At 29.8% G+C, this 26,183-nt stretch overlaps 2 long non-coding RNA genes across 2 annotated transcripts; one reads left to right on the top strand and one right to left on the bottom strand.

The window, feature by feature from the left end:
- Nucleotides 1-21,620: 21,620 nt before the first annotated feature.
- On the bottom strand, nt 21,621-23,840 carry LOC124956150. Its single transcript, XR_007103126.1, has 3 exons — nt 23,336-23,840; nt 22,550-22,935; nt 21,621-22,456 (listed from the first exon to the last, which is right to left on the bottom strand). It is a non-coding gene; the product is annotated as an uncharacterized LOC124956150 (long non-coding RNA).
- On the top strand, nt 23,330-25,187 carry LOC124956143. The gene is made up of 3 exons (XR_007103118.1): nt 23,330-23,731; nt 23,815-24,074; nt 24,179-25,187. It is a non-coding gene; the product is annotated as an uncharacterized LOC124956143 (long non-coding RNA).
- Nucleotides 25,188-26,183: the final 996 nt, after the last annotated feature.

The raw sequence follows: 26,183 nt of genomic DNA, 5'->3' as shown, positions 1-26,183 counted from the left end.
GTATCCTCTCATGAACACGTTCCGTGGCAAGCCGTTTTTGTCCGACTTGTCGTTCGGGTCATTTAATGTTTTGACTATAGATCGGTATATTATCACACAATATTTCATTGCATCATCAATCCATAAGCTTGTTTAGAATAATTATCATAACCTGGTAGTTCTGCAATCAGTTCGATTGTAAAAGTCAGTCAGTTCGAAACTTATCGATTAGTAAAAAGAACCTGCTATATTCGAATTTGTTAAGAAAAAACGAAGGAATATAAGGAAAATATTTAGTAAAAAAGAGAGTAAGTAGGTAAACATATGGAGATAATATTTTTGGTTTTTCATTTGTTTCTGTTGGAAAACAAGTATCTATTGTTAACTTTCATTAATTTATTCTTTCATCTTTTAATTTTTTATTTAATCAAATGATTCAACTATCAATTTTTATCCCTAATGATTTGCAATATGAAAGTATAAGACGCAGATAGTTCGAATTTTATTTCCAATGAAATAGAACTCCCATTTAGTATAAAACGCTCGCGTAGATTTATCATTGTATTATCATCCGATGACACAAGCAATGTTACCGCGCGCCATAGATCGAAATACCACCGAATTGTATATAGTTGCGAAAGTGAAGATGAAGCACAAAATATTGCTGATAATTTAACAAATCAATGAATAAATCCAAGTGGAAATTAATCTTCACTTATATCATTCATGGGTACACCTGGAATAACATTATCGAATTATTTGTGGAAAGAAGATTTTTACTTACTACTTGTTACCGAAGAAATATTCCAAGACAGAATAGAACAAACTAACATTTACGCGATGCAAACATTGGTTCAGAAACAGTCATATCCTTGAACGACATGATCATCTTAAAAATCAAGTCATGTCAAGACAAAAACTATAAGAGTAGTGATGTTCTGTAATTGCCCAAACAAGACGTTTTTATACATTTCTTGCATTAAAAAAGTCAACCATTACATATAATTATTAATTATTAAATAAATAACAATTAAAAAATTTACGTACTTTGTTCTATACTAGATTATTTATAATGTTTTAATCTTTTAGTGGAAATATATTTTACAGAATTAAATTTGTCATAAAATATATTTTCAGCACATTAAATAAACATGTCTTAGTGTACCATTTATGGTACACTTGCCTTGAAGATCAAATTTAATGTATACCATAAATGGTATACGTGGCGCGAAGCATGTTAATGTTACGCAATAGATTCGCGCAAGAAAGGCAATTCTTTTAGAATGACTTTACTCGTCATTTTGTCTGAAAAATGTTATCATTTAATTTAATCATTATTTATAATTTGAAGATTAGTTTATATGTACTTTTTGTTCCCACATTGTCTACTGATACTGACTTTGTACTTCTTTCATTGTCCTTTACATGTACTTGTAATACGAAATTTGCAACAAGAAACTTGATCTGCTGTAAGTCAATTCCAAAGTATTTATTTTCAAACTTTCTATTCGCGAGTTAAGGAATTCAAACGAAACCATCGAATAAGCCAACGAAAAGTAAGAAATTATGTGATAAAAAATTTCCACGTGTATCACCAGATAGTCTATAGCTATTGACGATATTCCCAAAATAGCTGTTACCTTGGCTTATACGAGTACACTGAAATGCTCCAAAACTTTGCTACATGAACTTTTCAGCATCACATGAATAATTTTCTATATGGCCTAGATTGTACATTGTGCTATATCGACGATTTAATAACTTCAGACATCCGAGTAAAACACAATAAATTAGGACAGTTTTCAATATCCTAAGAAAAAATTGACGCAACCCTGTACTAATCTGGACAAATGACAGTTTTGTAAAGAGAAGGTCATCTATCTATACTGCTCCATTCATCAGTAAGGCTATTAAGTATCTCAGAGCACAATCATGCTAATTCTCAACCATTCCAAACCTAAGATTATCGTTGATCTTAGGTATTTTCTTGGGATGCTATACTAATGCAGGTATTGTCTCACTCATATTGCTCGTCATTAAGCAGCACTTTACAAATTTTGAACATGTTGGAAAGCTAGAAATTGATCAATAAAGTTGACCATTGTCCTTTTATCTACGGCTTGTTACAACAAGTTAAAGTATCTCCAAGGAAACTTCCTTGTCAACTGGATTTCATTAATTTATTCTCAACTGATCCATCTCTCTTTCACATTAATACCATTACTATGTCATTAACCTTTAATATTACACACTTCAATGTAATCACAATATCAGAATAAAATTGTCTTTTACATCGCTGCTAATAGCCATTTCAACATTCACCTGGATATCATTACGTTATTTCTAGTAGATTAATCTCCAATATTCGATCTATTTATCAAGTGGCCCTTTGTTGTTTCTGTAAGGGATATTGAAGTGGAAATAATTATAGAAGCTTTTTATCATCAGTAGATCTGTCACTTTAGCACCACTTTCGCAATCACCACCGACAGAGGTATACAGTTCAAATTATCACTTTTCTTAAAACTTGCGAACATTATAGGAGTACGAAAAATCAGGATTACGTCGCATCACTTCCAGTAAAGTGGAAAGTTTGGAACTACTTAAGTTGTAAATTTAAAGTAGTCCTAATGTGCAAGCCAAATATCCTCTGGATACAACTCTTGTGACTATGCTCCTAAATTTACACAGTCTTTAAGGAGAACCTTGGCGCTTCATCAGAAATGCTCTTTGACAAGTCATTGCGGCAGATTTTCTTACAGCCAAAGATGAATCATCGTATCTCCTTTTTGTATAAGCTTAATGAACATTTCCATACTATTAAACTTGTCCCGGCTTCCAATTAATCCAAAATCAAACAATTTATTCATAGTAGGTTGAAAGTGTTCTCATATGCTTACGCGAGTTGATCAGATTCCCTTGAAAATACTCTACTCCGGCCCTATTCTATTCTTCGTATTATCTTAATTATCAAGCTGCTTATCATGTGACTACATGTTTCGCATAAATTTCTTTATAAATATATCTTTTATATGACAGACAGTGTGCTGCGCTCGCTCTCTAATTAGTCCTTTTCTTTTCAGACTTGGTTTTTAAGAATATTTTCTCTTTAATAAAGAATTTGGATAAACAACTATCTTAATTGTATAATACCACATTAATTCGTCACTGTCAATATATTGACAGAATATCTATAGAATATCTATAGAAACGACTTATAGGAGGAAAAGAACTAGGCATGAGTATTCCACAACAGAGAAATTGCTATACAAAAATTTCACCGAAGAAACTCCAATCATCTCATCATTTCTGAACTTGTGATTATCCTTCTTTGCTTTGTGCACCAAGTTCCTATGTTAAAGGAGCATCAGGAATCAATTCATTCTTACTGTTTTTTGATTCAACATTATTTATTCATCGCCGTTTCGTTATCCATTTGATAAACTCGACTGTAATCTTCAGTAATAACGTCACCAAATTTCTTGGAGCGCATCACCAACTGCACGAGATAGATCGTCTGCTCGGTACCACAATCCATCAATAGCTTCTTAGCAACAGCGTATCCATCTTCAATACTGACTGACAGTCCATTCCTCCACCAGTCAATCTGCACTCAAATGAATTCCGGGAGGCAGATCAACTAAATACAATCTCAGGAAAATTATCGGCAAACAGAAGCTGACTACTCTTATATTCAATTCCACGCACTTTCATCTCGTTCTCATATCAAGAGTAGGGGCGTAATCTTTAATTTGAAGATCTAGTGACAAATTCTGACGAACAAACGCGAAAACGAGACTTATGGACTTATGGTTTTACAGGATTTTTGGAAAAACTGAAGCGGCAAGTATTAAATCTGCACACTATTACAACACACCTCTTAGTTGCATTTAGCTTCCATCATCTCTCCAGACACCATAACGTTGATAAAGGCGCATTCCCATGAATTAGGGCGTTGGTCACACCACTCAATCTTCCTGGGACACAATAGAATAACCGCGTCGCCAGCGTTTGCACATCTGGTTTGCACACCATTTGGATTCCGTTCTGCAAGCTACAGCTGCTGCTGTCTTAATAACTATCATCTGTAATCATTTAGTTTTAATCATGGTAGATAACAACTCTACTTCATGATAGATGGTACCTTTGTTAGATGTTATTTCCCGATGAGCGTTGGTATCCTTTCAAGGCTATATAATCGTACGAAATCCTCAGTTTTATACGCCCTGTCAAGCTTCAACCATCAATTTTTTATCTGATTGTACTTTGATAAAAATCTATCATTATATATACTATAGCTCTTTGTGCTTGGGATTTATCTATGCGTCATATACAGTATTGTCAAAACTTTGTAGCAACGATCTTGTTGCGAATTCGTTTCAGCCATTTCGGAATTTCTGACAAGTCAGTTCACCAACCATCTTGGTTCCGCATATCTCTTGGATCCTAGTTAAAAATACGGATAGTACTACGTTATTTGTTTATTATTGTAAAAAACAATATATTCTTCTTCTACTTTCTCCTACTACTTCGAATCTATCATCTAAATGAAACATTTTTTGCCTTTCCAAAATATAACTATTTGAAATCGTTTTATGCTAATAATTTTCACACAATTGAATATAGTTGAGTATTTAGACATTTGACGCATCACCAATAAATATAATTTATTCGATGTAATATATTAAAAATGTAAGAATGATGATAAAGATTTTCAAAGTCTAAACTAGCTGTTACAAATTACAAATTGCAAAAATATAATAATATAAAATATAAAATAAATGAATAACATTTTTCAAATTTTCTACTTGCATTTTCTGCTATAAAATTCGAACGTAATTCATGAAATTATTGGAAAGCTGCAAAAAAATAACAATAAAATGCATTTTTTATAATGCATTTTATTATATTTTAAATATGAAGTTTCAATTTTAAATATGCAGTTTTATCAACGATTATTTAAAAAGTGAGCAAATTTTTTTAGTAAACTTCTTAAATATTTGATCAAGTAAATGCGCTCAAATCGATTAGTTTTTGTCCAAATAAGAACGTTATAGACGATTATAATCTTCACTTTTCTCAATTCTCGTGGATAAAATCATGTTGTTCCCGAAATCATTTATAAATTACATTATTGCAAAAACCAATCGACTTTTGTGTATCCCTATTTGTTTATACAGTCTCCCAATAATTGATAATACTAATTATATTTATTTATTGCCATTATTAACATTAAATTAAAATCTTCGCTGAACAATTTACAATAATAAAGTATCACCAAATCGATTACACAGATATATAATATCGTAGACATTTCACAGATTCGGTTTTTTACATTTTTATTATTTTTTCAGAATGCATATCATACTTTTACCACAATTATGGAAAATGTTCTAATATTCAAATTATGTAAAATTGCTTAGGATTTTCTTACAAGAAATTAAAGAATCCTCCATCATATAATTGATTATATAAATATAATTGATTGCTTAGCTTGTAAAAATGCGAAAATCATTTCGTGTTGATATTTATACGTATTCAATGACGAATATACAATTATTCGTCATTCATTATTCCTTTGTATTGAACTTTTCTGTGGACATAAACATATATGAAAAAGCAAAATTCCGTTTCTTCGAAGATATTATAGAACTATCACTTGTGTCACTTTCATAATCAAGTATAGAATCATGTATATTTGAATTATTCACATTTTCATCATACATTTCAAATTCTAACCAATCATCATTACTCTTATTATCTTGAAAATCAGCGCTAAATTCGTATATTTTCGGGAATCAGAATGTGTGCTATTGAAGACTATTGGTGAAAGGTAATAGTTCTTCGGTAAACCAAGAAATAACAAATTTCTTTCGCAATATCCACATCTTAAAATAATAGACGTGCACACAAAACAAAGATTATGCCATCATAGCAGATACATCGATTTCTAGAACAAAGCTGGTACGTCACTGATATGGTGGTACCGATCGAATAGGGTCAAAATCATTTAGATTATCATACGATTTTACACTTACTGTTTAATTGTTTCTGATTACAAACTACTAGTAATAAAGATTTTTTTGAAGATTGCGAGTGAAGCTGGCTATTCAAATAAGTCAAATGTTGTTGCAAATAATAGTAGAAGCTTTCTGTTTTCAGGTAAATTCTTAGAAATAACATTTTACAGTAAACAATGACCTATTGATCGTCAAATTAGAGTTTCACTGTAACAGTTTATGAGTTTGTAAGATGTAAAATATTAATACTGAAAAGTAAATTCAGATAAAGAGCTAATGCTAAATTCAATATTGTATATTGGAACATATCGCACAAGTTGCATGATATATTATATTTGTATTCTTCATAAGTGTTACAGTAGATCATCCTTTTGTACTAAATGAGACTATCACATTGAAAATAATTAATGTTATTGTTATCAAAACCATCAGCAGATAAAACGTTTGTTAGTTACACAGAAGATAAATATCAAATTCTTTTGCTAATATATAATAAATTTTACGAACGAAAACAATTATCAATTAATAATAAGTTTTGAGTATTCTCTGAATGGGCAGTTAACTGTTTATGAGCATAGAAAACATTACAAAGCAAACAAGACATTAAAAAATAGAAACTATAGTTCTTTCTAGTACATAATTATTAAACAGCTTGCAATGCAGGCCATAAGAAAAAGAAATTTAAAATATTTGCCTTAATTAAAATATGCACTCGTAGAAATGATCAACAGAATTTTTTTTTTTTTAAATATTTAAGATATGTTATTTAATATAAATGTTTTTAACAAAAAAATGTTTTAAAACAAAAATGTTTTTAAATATGTTAATGACGTTGCGTTTGCAAAAACTTATACCTACATTTTAATGACACCAACTGCGTAGTTATAACGAAATTGTTTTCATTATAAAACATAAGTAATCCTCGTATAAGACGGTACTTAAACAATACGGCTTGGATATAACGCGGTCTTGGAATAAAAAAATTTTAACTTGTTACTTTATATATTTTTAAAAATACTCATATGCATTAGTTTTTAATCTTTCGTATGTTGCCATAAAAAAATCGATGAAATGTTTAAATATCGTGATCTGTTCGTAACTTTTACAATTTTATATATGTACTATCATTTACTTCATAGTTTGTATGTTATCTTAGATTTATGAATTACTTTAATTAAATAAAAATGTATTTTTCTTTGTCATGTGTTATAATTTAAAAAAATATATAAAGTATATAATTTGAAAAGAACTGTAAACAATTTGAAAAGGATTTACAACGATTTTTTTTATTGTATCCGAGTCTCCCTTAATATGATTTATATGACACGACATCTCTATGAAATAGAACATCAGCGTTATACGAGGATTACTTATAATCGAAAATAAAACTGATAGTATGCAAATTATAGTGAGAATAATGAAAGTGAAAATGAATTTGTAAGAAACGTAAAAAACCTAAAGAAACGTAATGCCATATCCCAACTATGCAGAACAAATAGAGAACTCAAAACTGACTGATGAGAGGATATAGCAGAAAAAGACGATTTACCATTTAGCTTTTTTTTTAAAACTTTTCCGTGAACCGCAGGACCACAAGTACTTCAGGGCATAAAAGAATCGTTGGATTTTATAAAATTATATTTCACGATATTGATGGATAAAACAATATCGTATATATTGATGGATAAAATAATAAAAGACTACAGAATATGCAAAAAAGAAGATAAGTGAAAAACAGTTATCTAAAAATCAATTAAGCATTCGTAGTAGATGTAACACATGAAAAATTTATGGCTTTTATATTGGAATAATGCTTACTTTAACTCTTATCGCTTCGTTGGCTCTACTACGAAGCTATCTTTCATTTGTTCCTTAACACTAAACCTACCACGTGCTGTGGTATGACCGTTTTTAAAATTTCGTCTAAGATTTCCTGTATTACAATGTTATTGTATCGCCATTTAACTTTATGACATTTCCTATATTAATATATGTACAAACCATTTTTTAATATTTGCAACATTTTTTATTGTTCACTTTCTGAAAAAAATTCACAGCCTGACTGGCCTATCACGAGTGGTCATTTGATCACTTGCACAGTTCATGTTATTTTTAACGAAATTTTCTGGAAATGCATTTCTAGAATTATTTTAAAAGTCTATTGTCTTTGTCTTCTACATTATCCTATCCACTATGTAAAAAAATACGCAATTCGAAAAAGTACCTAACCATCTTTGTGCGACAGTACGATCTTGTGATCCTATCATAAAGCATTAAAATTCCACAGAATCTATTACGTCTACAGAGTGAATAACAGAGTGAATTACGTGTTATAAATGCTGGTTTCAACAAAATGAACAAAACCTACAATATTTTGTAATAGGATTAACATTTGAACTTTTTTTTATTTATGTATCCATTTTTTGCCTTCCACCAGTTCTGTTTATATTTTTATATTTTAGTTTTTACTTTATTATTTGTATATGCATCCTAAAAATGTTTAGACAATCGAGGAATGTCAATTTATTCGACGAAATATATAATATCGACGAAGATTGTTCGGAAAATGACATAAAAGTCTAATAGTGGATTTGTAATATTTTCAGAGAAACATCAGGACCGACAGGCTACATTAAACGAAATATTAGAGAAAAGTGTCGGCATTTTCCTTGATTATTAATCATAATACAATATGTGACTTAATGTGCATAAGAAAATGCATGGAATTAGAAGCATTTCGAGTGTTGAAAGCAACATGGGATTTATCTATTGCAATATTATATGCATTTATTGGACTTCTGTATACATGCGGCGCAAATGAGGCTAAAGACATATCATATTTATAGAACAATAAATGGAATCCAAAATTTTTCTCGACAACTATGAGTCGAAATAGCTACATAAATTATATGGTTTATTCGATTTAATAATAGAAATCAACGAAACCAACAACTACAATCCGATAAATTCGCTATGATATCTGGCACAAGTATATCGAGAGCAGACAAAACTGTAATAAAGCAAGACAATATCTTTCTATAGATGAACAATTGTTTCCAATGAAAGCACGGTGTAGATGTATTCAAATGTGGGCGAATCTGATGGAAGTTGCAATAATTTTGATAAACAGATAAAGACAGTTAAGATTCCTGAAAGCGATGTTGGATGATGATTGTGACAAATTCCTGAACGGATTGAGGTTGAAGAAGAGAGCATTCAAGTTATTTCATTCCAGAATAGAATATTTGAGAATGCCGCCTGAGGAATTCATCGAGAAATTGAAAGCAATCTTTTGGCATCGCAAAAGCAAAGCCATATTACGGAAGAAATTTAAGGATTGCGTATGAAGAAGGGATGAAAGTTTCCATGAACACATACCTGCGAAAATAATTATAGATAACAGTGTTCGAGTTGTTCGAGCACATCGTAGATGGCATTCCGGACACTATGTTGCGCGATGAAGCACGTATACAAAGTTCTCTGACAGCCGATTTTCTTTTATTGGAAATAAAGTACTGGATAAGTGATCGCCACGCTTTCCAGTACCATTAGTTATAATAAGCTACAAATTCCGATTTGTGTTAGCTATACAGTTCTTCTTTATATCTCATTTTTTTTTTTGTATTTTTTTTTGGGGGTAGGCGAGCAAGCAAAGTGGTTTACCATTTTCGTATCGCATTATAATAAACACCTTTTCTAAACTAAAAATATCACACTCTGGACAATAAATATAACCTCACAACTTCTAAGGATCCAAAGCTAAGTGCTTACAATACGCGACAAAATTTCAGGAAAAATTTATCAAATTAATTAAAAATCCCACCGCAGTGTGCAGACTTAAAAGTTATAGAATACTTATGGAATAATCTCAAAAAAAAAAATTAATGACACTGTTAGACATGCATACCAATGGAGCGAACTACCATTCTCCGGTCCCGCTATTTTATAAGGAATTAGGTACGGTTTTGAATGATTCTTTCTAACCCAATCCAAAAGAATACGATTAAGATATCAGCTCAAAGGATTTATTCGATCCGTCCTCGCGTCCGTACATTCTGCCACCCAGTCGGATGATATATAGAAATACTCGCAAAATTTAGCAAAGTCATGCGGTCAGATTTCATTGTAAAAGGATAACATAGCAATTTTTGTCACCATATGCGAAGCGACGTGCCACGATTAGAACTATTGAAACTCCCTAAATGTAAGGACTTGATGCTGAGACGGGCACATGTGACTAATTTAGGAAGAAAATATGAATATCTTTATCGGTCAAAGAAGTAGATAACGTTATATTGCGTACCGAAATACTAAATTCTATCCTAGAATCATTTTTGTCGCTAATGCGGGAGCTGTGTGATCCAAACGGTCAATATATCACAAACAACTGTGATTGACAACTGGCCATACATTCAACATAGGGTGGGAGAGCTATTCGACCAGGAGACTAGGATGATATGCATATGCAAGAACATAGTAAGGATACTTGAGGAGCATGAGAGAGAGAGAGAACTTGATACGCGAAAACCATTCGTTGGAGTTGGGCGGTCATCAAGGGTTTATGAAGACATTTAATAGAGCGGCAGAGATATCATGGGGAGCCTATAGGCGGCGGCCATCCGACAATTTGTAATAATTTGTTTTTTTTTTTTTATTATCGATAGAAAATTTTCGTTGATTTTATTGACATATTGAATTATAGATCACTTATTAAAATTACTTATTGTTGAGACAACGTTTTACGCAACCTGTTTGAAACATATAAACGATCGTAAACTGTTCCACGTTAAAAAATCTAGACGGCTATTCATTGACAGTGAAAGGATATTTCATATATGATTCTTACAAGAATTTGAATAGATAAACTTGAGGTATGATTGGTCATTCTGCAAAAAAATTAGAATTGTAGGTTAGAATCTTGTTTGAAAATGTACTTTCAGAAACAGTTTAGACCCTTGCAAAATATATGATTGAAATAAAAGAAATATAATGTTTGAAAACGGAATAACTGATACTGAAGAAAATGAAAATAATTTTAACTGGCCTAAAAGACGACGAAGGAACATATGCAGCACGTCAGATTCGGAATCCGAGTCAGTCGAAAATGATGCCGAGAACACAAACTGCAACATAACATGGACCTCTGAAAATTTCATGCCACAAATACATACATTTTCCACGAGAAATTCAAGAATAAAGAAAAAATTATCCAGATCGTATTTTAGACTATTTTGAATTATTTTTTTCTGAAGAGCTCGTATAATATATTTTTGATGAAACTAACGACTATCGGGCTCAGAAGTCTAATAAGACACCCCAACGACAATAGACGAACTCTACTGTTCTTTTGCGTTATCTTTATTGATGACACACAACAAAAAGCTAACAATACAAGAGTATTGGTTGAAGGATAAATATTTACGATCCAACATTTTTGCTGAAATTATGACGAGAGATCGGTATCTCTCATTACTAAGAATATTCCACTTTACACACAACTTTGGACACACTAACGTTTAGTCAAAATTAGAGATGTAGTCAATATGTTTCGAAAATTCTTCAATGATACATTCCATCCGTTTCAAGATCTTTGTATTGATGAAAGTCTTATGTTGTACAAAGGCCGCTTGTCATTCAGGCAGTATATTCCTTCGAAAAGGAATAGATTTGGTATCAAATCTTTTATGCTATGCGATTGCAAAATGGGTTATGTGCAAGATATTATAGTTTATTGCGGACGGTCAACAATTATTGAAAGTGCAGCCAGGGGGATCGGAAAGTCGGGTGCGATAGTTTTGACGCTTTTGCAACCGTTCTTAGGAAACGGTCACACAATCTATCTTGATAGTTTTTACTCAAGTCCAGGATTATTTAACTTGTTGCATAATAATAGTACAAATGCGTGCGGGACTGTTAGTAAAAGACGGCAAGGAATGTCGAAGTTTGAGATACATCTGAAAAAAGGAGAGGCATGCTTTCGTTCATCAAACAGTTTGTTAGCGATGAAGTGGTTACATAAGAAAGAAGTATATATGATTATAACTATGCATACGGCAGATTTTGCAGGCGTGTCTAAATGTGGAGGACTACAGAGTGTTGCTAAGCCCGTGTGTTATTGACTACAATAAATCAATGGGCATAATAGACAAAGTCGATATGGTTATAAGTACTGTAAATACAACGCGAAAATCGTTGAAGTGGTACAGCAAATTTTTTTTCCACATGCTAGTCATTTGTGTATGGAATTCATATTGTCTTTATAAGTACAGCCGAAGAGAAGTTATTTCTATTGCAAAATTTCACTTGCAGTTGATAAAACAAATAGTTGCAAAGTATCGGCATAATGTAGTTCGGCATCAAAGCAGACCGGTTGACAACCCCATGAGATTAACAGAGCAGCATTTTCCATCTTTTTATAAACCAAGAAATAAAAATCTAAAACGCAGATGTGTTGTCTGCAATAAAAATGATAAAAGATCTGACTCACGACACGAGTGTAAAGAGTGTGATGTTGGCTCATGCATAGATCCGTGCTTCAAAATTTATCATACGTACTTACACTATTAATCACTTCACATTAATACATTAACTTGTTTGCGGATCATAATTAATTCATAATTAAAATATTACCTGTAGTTTTGTAAATTATAAATGTAAGTTATATATGTTTATAAGTTATAAAAGTTATAATTGTAAGTTATAAATGTTTTCATATCAAAGATGTAAATTATACTCATATTGTAGCAGAGATTGTTTTATTCGGCATAATAGTTATTTAAGGCTCAGGAAAACGTATATACAGTAACAACGAATACTGCGCGTATTCACGGCGCGCGCTTCCGTTCAATGACAGTACTTCTGCGGACTGGACAGCCGAAGCGGAAGGGTTAAGGGTAAACAGTTTATGATACTCATTGACACGTACGGTGCTGCGTTCGACAAGGTCACGATGGATGTAGTGAGTATAGATATATTTTATTAATATAGGATTCGCTCACAATATATGATACAATATAGGAAGCACTCCATTGCTGTACCCCTCTGCAAAACCACCCCTATAGATATTGCGAGCGCAATGATTACTCATTTAAACCTTTTGCTACGGGCGGGTTCTCAGCCGCGGTACTTCCGCTGAACGGAGCGCTGCGGCATCACTGCACGCTACGCGACATCGTAGATGCCATCAGTAGCATCTTATGGAGGGCTACTATAGTGGCCCGTAGTATTTCAGTGACATCTTATGGAAGATCACTATAGTGGCCCGGAGTAGCGAAAGGGTTAATATACAAGTTCAAGGCATCGCGCTATATTCTTACGGATCAAACCGTCAATTTCCTAAGTTCACTGATAAAAGCAATAGCGAGGAAGTTACGAATTAAGCTATATAAAACAACAGCATTTTAACCGCAATCTAATCGATCAGGAGATCGTAACACGTATTGATGAAATATTTTAAACAATTCACAAATAGAGAAAAAGAATGAGACGAATGGCTGGATAGTTCTCTTATAATACCAGCATTCACGAAAAAACACGCTTCTTGCCTCACGAACTTGTTTTCGGGAGGATAATTCGGATACCGACGTCACATCCACTTTTAAAAAAAAGCATGGACCAGATATTTCTAGAGTACTATATCAAGATAGTTAATAAGATTAATTATATGCAAGAGGAATTAATGTAGCACGACGGAATCTTAGGAGAACCAAAGAGATGTCAAAAAAATAATGTCAAAATATTATGACCGTAAGATAAACCCTCAAACATTAAACGGAGATGAGGTCTTTTTGCTGAAAATATCGATCTCTATCAAAATTTGAAGTTCGATATAAAGGCCCTTATAAGATTCTAGAACTGCTACCTCAAAATAATGTTAAATTATAGATGGACGAAAAAACAAAAATAGTGAATTGTAGAAAACTAAAAATATCTAAGGATAAGTCGAGTAACAAAATGCTGTTTCAGAACTATGAATTTACCACGGGTTTTTGCCTTTTCGGAAATAGAAAAAGCAAATTTGACAAAAATATCCTTTATTTTCTAATATATTTAATATTTCACCAAAAAAATTATGATTAACTGATCACAAAACAAAATTTTATTAAAATAATATCAAAAATATCACTTTTATAGAACGAAAAATAATATTGCATACGTAAAGTTGATAAAGGTTTTAAAAGTTATTTTCCGTCAACATTTAGAGAAAACAGAATGAATAAATTTATATATTTATATACTACAAAGAAAACTTTCTATGGCTATTTTCTACGTTGTTGATATCCATAAAATGGAATCTAATATATTGGATAGTATATTATGTAATATATTATTGATGTATAAATACATGTATGTAACTGAAACAGAACTGAATGGTGGAACTGCGTTCTGTACTGAAATAACGGAGCTGGGACGGAAATAGAACTAAGATTCAACTGAAATATGTGAATCGATCTTTAGAAGCCAAACATGAGAAATACGATTGAGAACAATGATTTAATTTTCACAGATGCATTTCCATACCATCTTCCAACGCAAAATATTAATCGTATTGTTATTTTCTACTCTCCTTGTTTAAATATATTTCAGAAAAAGCCTGATGTAATCTTTTTAAAAAGAAATAAGAGTAAGGAAAAGTGTGCTGACATAATCGCAAATAGTAAAATAGTAAATGTTAGTATTACAGATAATGATCATCTAAATGTTTTTAACACTAACCGTACAAAAGTTTCTCAAATGATCGGTTTTGGATTTTTAATACAAATTCTGGATTCACTGTTATTTTTTTCTCTATTTGATTTATAATTATAATTCCTATATTAACATAATTATGAGTTCTATAATATCCATTTAATAATTTTATCAATATTTACGCTTGCATTTATATTGTTTATTCTGAGAAAAATATGTACCTTGTCATATCAACCGTAACCAATTAAATGACCATTTGTAAAAACGACAATATAGTATGCAAATAAGATTTAACCAAAATCATTTAAATTATCCTCGAATATTATTATCGTACATACTGCTAGGTCAAAAAACAGTCTAATTTTGATAGTTCCAAACAGAGCATTACAATGTGAAAATAATAAGGAAAGAGAAAGTGAACAAAACTTAATAGTTAGTTTACATTTTATTTTACTGTATTGTTCTAATATTTACTAATATTTCTAATATTTCTAATATTTACTCCTAAACATGACAAGACGTTCACTAAAGAAGATATCAGTGAAAGAGATAAGTGAGGGGTGTTTCTAATTGGATATAATTTATTCGAAACTGATAATAAACGCTTAAATAATGAGGATGAAGAATGAAACATTTTGAACAAACAGGAGATAAAAGGGAAGAGGATTTCTGTCAAGTTCTGAAAGCGAAAGTGAAGAAAATTACCATGATATTGAAGTTGCTACTGATGAAACTCTATGGGAAGAATTACAAAAGAGTTCAAGATTTGGACGGTCATTATCAAATCCAACGGTATACACAAAAAAAAACATTATAAAGGATCAAGTAAGAACTATATTTGCCTTGATAATTATGAACTCATGCGAAAATGTACAGAACTAGAAGCAAATCGACTGTTAGGAATCACATGGAATCTACCTTCAGTAAAATTAGATACATTTCTTCTCATTTTGTAAGCACGTAGAGTATATGAAGAAAAAGATTTGAACATTTCATATTTGTGGAATAAGAAATGAGAGACTACATTTTTTTCAAACACGACAACCAAGAATTGTCTTATACAAATTTTTTAATTTATTCGATGGAAAAAGTATTCGAATCTAACGTCGACAAACTGATTAATATTCTTTGATTTCTGAAGTATGGAATAAATTTATTGAAAATAGCTACAACTGTTAGAAGCTGGGCATGAATCTTACCGTTAATAAACAACTGTTTCCAACTAAAACTAGGTACAAATTCATACAATATATGAAGGATATTTTTTATAATCCTACCTATAAGATATGGACTAACTCGTACCACTTATTCTGGTTACAACTGAAGATGTTAAAATTTAAATACTATAATTCTTTTCTCTTTCCCTAACTTGATCAAGGCTTTACTTGTTACTCTTTATTTTGTACAACGGGAATCTGTTTGCAGTATGAAAAATATACGTGAGAAAAATTCTTAGTAGAGCAATCATTGATTTGTAAAAATTGTAGTATTGAAAAAGAAAAGAATTTTATTACAATGTTGTTTTTATGTTTACTGGTTTTTTTTACAAAGATTGAATTTTTATACATAAGAATGAAAGTTCGTTTATATTTGTTATAGTTTAATGTATCATCTATATGTAAGTTCAGTCTACATAGCAATCATAATAACATCTTCAGAGAGGGATAACGCGTAATATGTACTAAGTATAGACCACAATGAATATATTTTCATGACTTTAAATCACTCACTTGGATATTTAATTACAAATTCAGTTGTCGTCTCAAATCTCATTGGTAAAATCAGATTAATTTAATACTATTGAAAATTGTGTAAACTTAGTAAATGTTTTTGAATATTTAAGAAAAGTCAAAAGCTTGATATAGTAAAATGTCATTAAGAAACTAAAATACATTCGAAGATATAAAGAAATTAATGAAGGAGAAACAGATGACAATGAAGATTATGCAATAATTGCAAAAGCAAAATGCGATTCGTTGGAAGAAGCCAATAAATTGTAGGAAGCTGAAGAAGAGAAATGCTGCAAGTTCTGTAGTAAAGAGGAAGATTCTATTGAATACAATTGAATGAGTGCGAAATGGTGAATAGAACGGAGTTACAGGAAGCAGAAGTTCTCAGTGCTGAAGGGAAGTAAGAAGCGATAAAGTGGTTAAAAGGAATAATTAAGAAAAAGAAGGATATTCAAAAAAGCAGATATGGAAGAAAGCGGAGAAATGTGTGCTAAGTTACGAAAAGATGTGCAGGGTGCAATAAAGAATGAGAAAGCCAAAACACTTGATCTTAATGTGGAGGTGATATAATTTATTTTAACGAAGTAGTGCAGATGTAAGTTAGTCGGAGCACTAACATGATAGCGGAAATGAAAATATGATGTTTGAATTAATCAGTTCAATTTGATTTAATAATTTAATTTAATTTAATTTAATTTAATTTAATTTAATTTAATTTAATTTAATATAATGCTTATTAAGTGCTAAATGTGGTAATATATTATATATATTATTATATATAAATATTAAAGCATGTACTATATAATATATAATATTATGTTACATTATATAGTAAAGATTATATATTGATAATAATAAGAAGCAATATAAAGATTATATGAAATGAGATTCCACTTATACATTCATATCCTATATTCATATCCTATTTCTGGGCTTGAAATGATATAAATAGAATATAATATAACAAAAACTAATATATATAAAATATCATTAATAGAAAGTTATTCATGAAAATAATAAAAAAGTATTTATTATGAAATCTATGGTAAAAGTGTTAAATGTGAAAGAAAAACATAGTTAGTGCAGCATATAACTTTATTTAAATATAAAAGAAATGTTGAAGAACGAGGTAATCCATGTGAAAGAGAAAGTGATCACAAACCATCAAATTAAAGTAACAATGAATTTTACAGATAGACAGTTTAAATCCGAATTCAATTTATAATAACAGGATCATAAAGTCAGTCTACATTCAACATCAAATTGTCTTACAATGGAATCCAAACATCGAATCGAAGGTAAAGAGACACACGAATATTGTGCGTGCTACAAGCGAATAAAAATAACTTTGTTAAAATAGCATCATGCGCAAATAATAACTTTATACGAACTTCTGTAAAAATCTGTTGATCAACTAGTGAAGTGAACATCGTACTTTTTCTTTTATTAATTATCGGGTTATCCGGAAAGATCGTGTCGACTTTTAGGAGGCACGAATTTTCCGGACAACCCAATATATTAAATAATTGTTACTGTTAAACAATTGTGACAATTTGACAGCCATCATTTCAGTCTTTTGACCTGTTTCCTCTTCGCTTTATATTTAAATATCAATCTATTGATAGATTGCTGGAGAAAGTAAATGCTTCAAGAGAGAAACACAAGTAGAGAACTATTGATTTCCATTCAAGAGTTAATTTGGAGGTGAGCTACATTCTTGATTAGTGACGTCATCAATAAAAGAGTAAGCATTTCGAGAAACATCGAAACTTCGAACAAGAGTTCTAAGATAGTTACATTTTTAAAGTATCATTCTTATAGAGAGAATAAAAACAGTCTCAATCCCGAGTGGAGTTTAGCGCTAACCGAAAACGAAGCAAGTAACTGGAATATAATAGACGGAACGAAAGAAACAAGATTTTTAACTTGTTTAAAAAAGTATTTTTGAAAGCATCACTTCATATGGAAGTATATAAGAAAACATTTCAAAATATTCTTTTGCCATTAGAATCTATTTTTATTAGATGGGATACGTAGATTGAAACTGCACTATTTTATATCGAACATTTTAATAAAATAAGAAATATAAGTAATATGCAATCATTTGGTAAGAAAAACTTTTTTGTATATACATAAGTATTTATTCTATTTTTTATGTTAATAGTAGTTGAAAATTTTAATATAATAAATGTTACAGTAATTAAGATTGCAACAGATATGGTCTAATAAGAAAAACTCGCACAAGATTTAATCATTATGAAAACTTATTTTGGCTTTTTACCAACCACAATGGAAAAGTTAGAAACAATAAGTTCACCGCCAACCAATTCAACAGAAATATACTTAAATTGTATTAATGGTCTGTGCAATATACCTGGTAATTGTGGACAAAAATCAAAAAGACAGCAAGCGGAATTATAACAAGAAATATGGGACTGTCTATATTAATAGAAGTCTCAAAAATTTTGAATAATAATTTCGTTATCGGGCCGAAGGAAGTACCAGAATGTTGAAGTAAATTTAAGTATGCATCCATTATATCCTGATGTGGAACGGTCATTCTTCGCATATAAGTTAATTTTTATAGATGAAAGTCCCCAATTAACACCATTGAATATGGGAAAGACGCTTGTAATATATTATAATTCGAAATATAATATATCACAGTAATTGCAAAATATATTGTTAATACTTAACATACCAAATATTTCGTGTATATTTGCATATTTTTCGTACATATTTGCATATGTTTTCGTGGATAAATATCATATGCTACTAACATATTTATCGTGCATAAACATCCGGAGTCTATCGATAATAAAGAAGGTACTAGTCATCAATCATCAGATCAATGGATTTGAGTCAAGTAAAAAGTAATAAATTAAAGATCTGGAATTACAATGAGATTTTTGGCATAAAATTAATAATAACCAGAGAGCAAACAAAATTAAACATAACCAGAAGACTATATAAGATAAGCAAACTTGGGGATGTATCGAATCAAAATTTTTGTAAATATTACGATCTCGATGAAATAATTGATGTACGTATTAATGAATCATTAATATCATTTTGAGAATGCATAATTCTTAAATAATTTTTAAAACAGAAGTACCATAAAAATAATATTAAACTATTTAAATTATTTTATGATCCAAGATATACATATCAATTTCAAATATATTCTGGAAAAAAAATCAAACGCACCATATTTAACACTAACAAGTCTTGTAATGAGCATGTGTAACAATATACCGCATAAAAGCAACACAATTTACGCAGACAATTGGTATACCAATATGATTTTAGGTAAAAAATTAATTGCTTGTAACTCTCATTTGGTAGAAACTATAAGGAAAAACCGAAAAAGAATATTCGTAGAAGCTAAACTAAAAAAATTAAAACAAGACAAGTTGATTGCAATGCAAAATAGGAAAAGGTTTATGATTATTAAACAACAGACGAGATATTTTAATAACTTCCACAAAATATTTGGCGCAAACAGTAACTGTATGCAAAAATAATTACACACGTGAAATACTAACAGTAGTTTTAGATTACAATGTAGGAAAATGTGATGTGATTTGTTCGATCAGATGATAGGATATTTTACACCACACAGAAAAACCCACATACGGTATATAAAATTAGCTAACGGATTGTTATTAAATACATCAGCTACAAATATATAAACTGATAACGAAAAAGGAAAAATAAAAATCTCTGACTTTAGAATAGAACTATCAATGCATCTAACACAGTGCCGTAATGTAGAAATACTAGGGCCATCAAATATATCTATCCGAAGAAGAGTAAACCATGAAATGTAAAAGAAGGTACTAGAATACACGGTGTGAAAATTTTATAATGTTAGCAAAAAAATTTGGCAAGTTTTAGAACAAAGAGTGCTAAAATTCAGACAAAAAGCAATATACTTCCCAGATTGTATCGATCAGCTACATTTATGTTTGAAATGTTTTAGTGCAATATATCAATAAATAGAAGATTTGATAAAAATTAATTTTTCATTTTTGATTTTAAGCAAAAAAAGCAAAATTATAATGCGACTGAAGTTCCTGTAAATTGTGATGAAATAAAATTATATTATGTATAATAATAATTAAGATAAAAAAAAAAAGTAAAAATAAAAATTCAAATGACTGCTCTGAAAGAGTCATTACAAAATAGCCAATATTTGGAAAGAATATACCATCCATTAGATTTTTACAAATTACTACATTTTTGCATTTAACAAATAATGATACAGTTGACAATACAGACTGATTACATAAAATAAAAGTTATAATAAATTTGTTTATTTATAGATTCAAAAATGTATACACATGGATGTCACCATTAATAAATCATTAATGCTATTTAAGAGACTTATTCCATATAAACAATATAATCCAACCTACAAAGATTTGGCATAATAATTTATAAATGATATGAATCAGCGTCAAATTATTGCTATTTTCAACAAATTATTTTATATGTTGAAAAATAATATACGTCCCCTAAACTGTTTTTAACAATAATTAAAAATAAAACTCATGGAATTATGCGTTTTAATAAAACCAATATACCGAGATTTTATCCGTACAAAATTAAAAACGGGAAAATATAACTGAATCGAGAAAGTAAATGAAACGTTTATGCCATTTCTACAAAGTACAAAACTGCAGAAATAACTGATTGTAGGCAAGAATAAATTCAATTCAATCGTATTTTGAAACCAAAATATGTCACTAAATATAATAAAAGCAAGATTGAAATTAATCGCTAATTTCTTTTCGTATTATGAGATAATATATAAAAATATATAGAAAATTTTTCGTATATACATTCGACAAGGCACTTTTTAATAGATATATACTGTACGAAACAATAAATAAAGAAAAAAAACAAAGTTATACTGAATATAGAATAAATATTATAGAATTATTATTAAAAACTGCACAATTAGTGGATTTTGAAAAACGATTTAAAATAACTTATGGAATAGCCATAAACATCACGAAAACTATAGATGCAACATTGGGCTCATTTTTCAAAGAATATAAACAAAACAATAAATAAAAACCATGAAAATAAAAAAACAATTTAACAATATCAAAAAATAAATAAGAGCTTATAAAATTAATAAAAAATATAAGAAATCCATTGAAACAACATGGAAATACAAAAGATGCCAAATTGTGTTAGATGCACTATAGTGCATTGAAAGATATCACACAACTAACGATTTCTAATTTTTTGTAAACATCAGAAATTAAAAATAAGTATATCTTCACAAATTGAAATAAAATGTTACTAGTATTTCTGGGCCAAAAATAATTTCATTTTACTCGATGAATTGTTCTCGATTATTACATCTAAAGAAGATCTCGAAAGACTTACTTTTTGTATTACGATCTGTTTGATTATATTATAACGTTTAAATGGATGTGCAAAAATATATTTATTCAAATTAATCAGATTTTATAGTTTTTATAATAATAAATTTCGTTCACATAATTGGCACGCGTTCAAACACGCATAGTCAAAATACTGCAGAAGCCAACGTGTGAGCGCTTTCGTCACCAATTGTGACAACCAATCGCACTTAAATCACACTTCAAAGAGTTGTTGCATGACTCGTATTAATTAAATGACTCATTAATAAAACAAGAAAATACTATCCTAAGCTAATGAAACTAGACTATGCTCAATAAAAAAACAACTAAAACTATACCATTCAAGAGTAAATCCAAAAAGTTAATTATTAATGGCTATTCGTCAACAATTAATACAAAAAATTACAACCAGTAACTCATGTCAAGTCAAATCTTTCATACTCGACATAATATATAGAGGAGGGATTTAAATTTGTTCACTCACTGCTTAAGAAGATCCACGATACCTTCAAAACACTCGCCCAGTTGTAGCTCGAAATTTATGTAAGCTGTTCCGTAATAGGTCCAAAATGAAATAAATCGACGTAGATGGAAAATTAATTAGATTGAATTTGTAATACATTGACTTTATGACAATGCAAATCTGAAAAAGGATTAAACACAATTTTTATTAAATTTATCGTAATAAAAAAAAATGTAGAATTATATTAGCTATTAAATTTAAACATTTATTTACCAATATTCTTCTACAGAAGTATAATAGATCCTTGATCATCTTGCATGATGCACTGACTCAAATGCGCAATAATTATTTAATAATTAAGAGGCAAACAATGAATTTAATTCGCGAATATCTATTGCTTGATTTATATATACAGTATGTCTGATTGTAGAAAAAAAGAAAAAGAAAATTCTATACGAACAAATATTGACGCTATGACTCCTTTGCACCCAAGTAATTCATACAGACATATTCCTAAAAGTTTTTTAAAATCATAAAACGCAAACAAATTTAAATTAACCGAAAAATATTAACAACAAATCTATTTCACTATTTCTTCTTTATTTTATCGAAACAAAGATCGATTCATCTATGGCTGCACGAACAACTGCAATCATAATCTGAAAAAAAATAATAACAATATCATTGTACAATACAAAAAAATTGTTGAAAGTATAGTCAAAAAATAAAAGAATACTCAAATTCTTACTAATAAAAAGTAATAATGAAATAAACAAAAACATTGTAACAGTTTAGTACGGTGCAATATAATCCAACGAAACCAATTATGTATGCGTGAGAGGGGAATAACTAACCCGATACGATAGATGCACGGTGGCGACAGATACCGTTGCTTGTTTCCTAGTTCATATTTTGCCCATACCTGTCGCTAAGATCGCACACACTTAGTGTAAAAGGTAGTTAACGTTAAATTCAACTATTAGTTTAAGTATTGGTAATATCAAAGGTCAATTTGTAATTTATTTTACTTTATAAAAATAACTATGACGTTGTAGTTACCCAATGCTTTGGCGCAATAATAGCAATTATGAAGATCTCGTTGCGGCTGTAACGCGTTCTCCGACAATACACGTAACTAACACACCTCAGCGCCACCAAACGCACATGTGGGAAACTAATCAAACAAAGTGAGAAACAACAAAGATGCCGAAAACAAAGTAAACGACAAAGATGCCGGAACACAAAAGAAATCATTTATTCTTTCTTGGACTCTTCTTGAAGTCATGGCTGTAGCTGTTGGAAGTCACAGTATTATACCTATTGTATATCGAACAAAGCTAAATAAAAATATTACTATTGTTATTTGATGTGCAAAGTTTCGGCGCGTAAACTATAGATGATATTTCTTATTATTAGATCGAACATTAGATCGGAATAGGGCTGTACATGAATAAGGTATAATTTACTTATACATTTTTATGTAAAGAATTCAAAAAGTACACAATAAGTTAATATGATATCTATAAATGTAATTATAGTGACTTCTTATCCTTCGAAAAAATGACTTGCGCGAATGCCAATATAGTGGCATAACTTTCAAAAAGATAACATGCGAAAGCCATTATAATGGCATTTAGTAACTAAAAGGTTAAAAGATCATATGCGATATGTACGGCGTAGAACGAACCAGTTGCGAGAATGTTTTCACGTGAGCGTAGACGAAGCTGTGTTTATTTGGTTAGAATAACAATTAACCATCGTCACGGAGAAGTCACAAAAAATGCTCAAAGTGGCTAAGGTAAAATGATTATTATACATTAGTATATTTTATTTTATAATTATAAATTATAGCATACACAACTTATAATTGTAATATTTATTCACAATTAAAATTTTTTTTAGGTGAAAAACAAAGCACCCGAGAAAATTTAAATCGTAGCAAAACAGCTATTAAGAGAAGCAAAGAAAAAAATCTTGATGCAATAATGTTAATCCTATCTATAATTTTACATAGAGAAGAATTCATTTGTAAGTATTCCCTTTAGCCACCTAAGCAGAAAGTATAAAATCCCCATAAATTGGCTGATTATCATTATGGAAAATGAAATATCTATAACGACAATATGTGTAAGAATCAAATGGTTATAACGAATCTGATGAAATATGCCCGATGGAAAGAAGGTCAGAAACAATGCAAAGAGCAAGATACCTTAAATACAAGAAATAGGACATTTTATAGTCTTAGTTGTATTAGAAATATTTCAAGGTTTTATATGTCCAATTTATTTTAAATTTGTATGTGAACGTGCGCTAGATGTTGATCATAGAAACATTACATTATGGCTATATTATATTGAAATTGAAATGCGCAATAAGTAAACAAATTATACCAGAAATTTATTAGATCTTGCAGTCACAATTTTACATACAACACATCAATTTTGATACAAATACACATATATGGAAGAAATATTAGAAAATATTACTGATAAGATTTGATATAAAATTAGGGATTATTTTTTATTATCTAATTTGATTTTATAGAGATTTATTATAGAAACACGTCAAGTTTTTGAGCGATGGATGGAATGGGGACCTGACTAACAGACATGGCAAACATATATTAAATTTGAATTACGAAATAAAGAGATACAAAGAGCTAGATAGAGATATATAATTGTATTGGGAGATATATAGTTTTGTAATAAATGTAGGACGCAAAGTTTATGAAGATGTTATAATAAATTATTGTATTTTTAAATATTTAATTTCATTTATTTCAAGGTATGGTATTGGGTGTTTATCCCAAAGACAAATTCTTCTGTGGTTACAATGATTTAGAGACACAATCTAGAGAATTTGACAGATGCAGTGTTCTGTATGAAAAATTACTTGAATTTCCACCTCAAAACTGCACAACGTGAATAAAAGTAAACTACTTTTCTTATAGTTATATTTATCTTATGTTTTATTGTACTTATATTTATGTAATTATTATAATGTCTATATGTCTATGAAATAGAAAATACTAGACAACTATTTGAGAGATTATTAGAACGAATTGTTCATATCAAAGTAAGCTTGATTTCATGGTATGATTATATATATATGTATATAAAAAACTTAATTTATTAATCTTCTTACATTATAATACACGCGTTTGGACAGCTTATGCTACATTTGAATTAGTTAATTCTCCATCGGGAGATGATGTTGATAATGTTACTTTAGCTCGTAGAATTTTTGAACGTGGGAATTATCCATTATTTGCAAACTGTGACAAAGAAAGGAGAATATTACTTTTGGTAGCATGGAGAGATTTCGAAAATGAGAAAGGAGACAGAGTTAGATTAAAATTATTGTCAAAATGCCTAGAAGAATTAAACGAAGAAGACGAATGGTTGAAGAAGATAGAGTATATAGTTTTTATAACATACATTAAATAGTACAATAACATTAAATAGTTTTGAAGGAATTTAAATTAAAAGAAGTATTCTTTATTTATATTAAAAATAATCTATATTAAGTTGAAGATATTCGGTTTCGGGAAAAAGTATTCGACTTCGTATTGCCAGAAGAAGAATACCAAAGAGTAAATCTTAACTTCTTGGCATTAGCGAAAACTTGGGTAAAGCAATAAATTTCCAGTGAAACTGCTCAAAATGAAAATTAATAATTAGAATCGAACAATTTAAAATAATTTATATCTTTTATATTATTATTATATTTATACTCTGTAAATAGGCAATATAAGTATTGTGGAGAATTTTATATTTATTTTGACTTATTTATAAAATGTAAAAGGTATAAAATTATGCTTTGATAGTTTCTTTTGTATAAATACAGTTTATATTTTATAAATAATAAACAATTTTCTATAATTTATATTTGAAATCTTTATATCTAA

This window comes from Vespa velutina, chromosome 20 (genome assembly GCF_912470025.1).
Source record: "Vespa velutina chromosome 20, iVesVel2.1, whole genome shotgun sequence".
In the NCBI taxonomy this organism is placed as follows: domain Eukaryota; kingdom Metazoa; phylum Arthropoda; class Insecta; order Hymenoptera; family Vespidae; genus Vespa; species Vespa velutina.
This window is presented reverse-complemented; position numbering and strand designations above follow the sequence as displayed.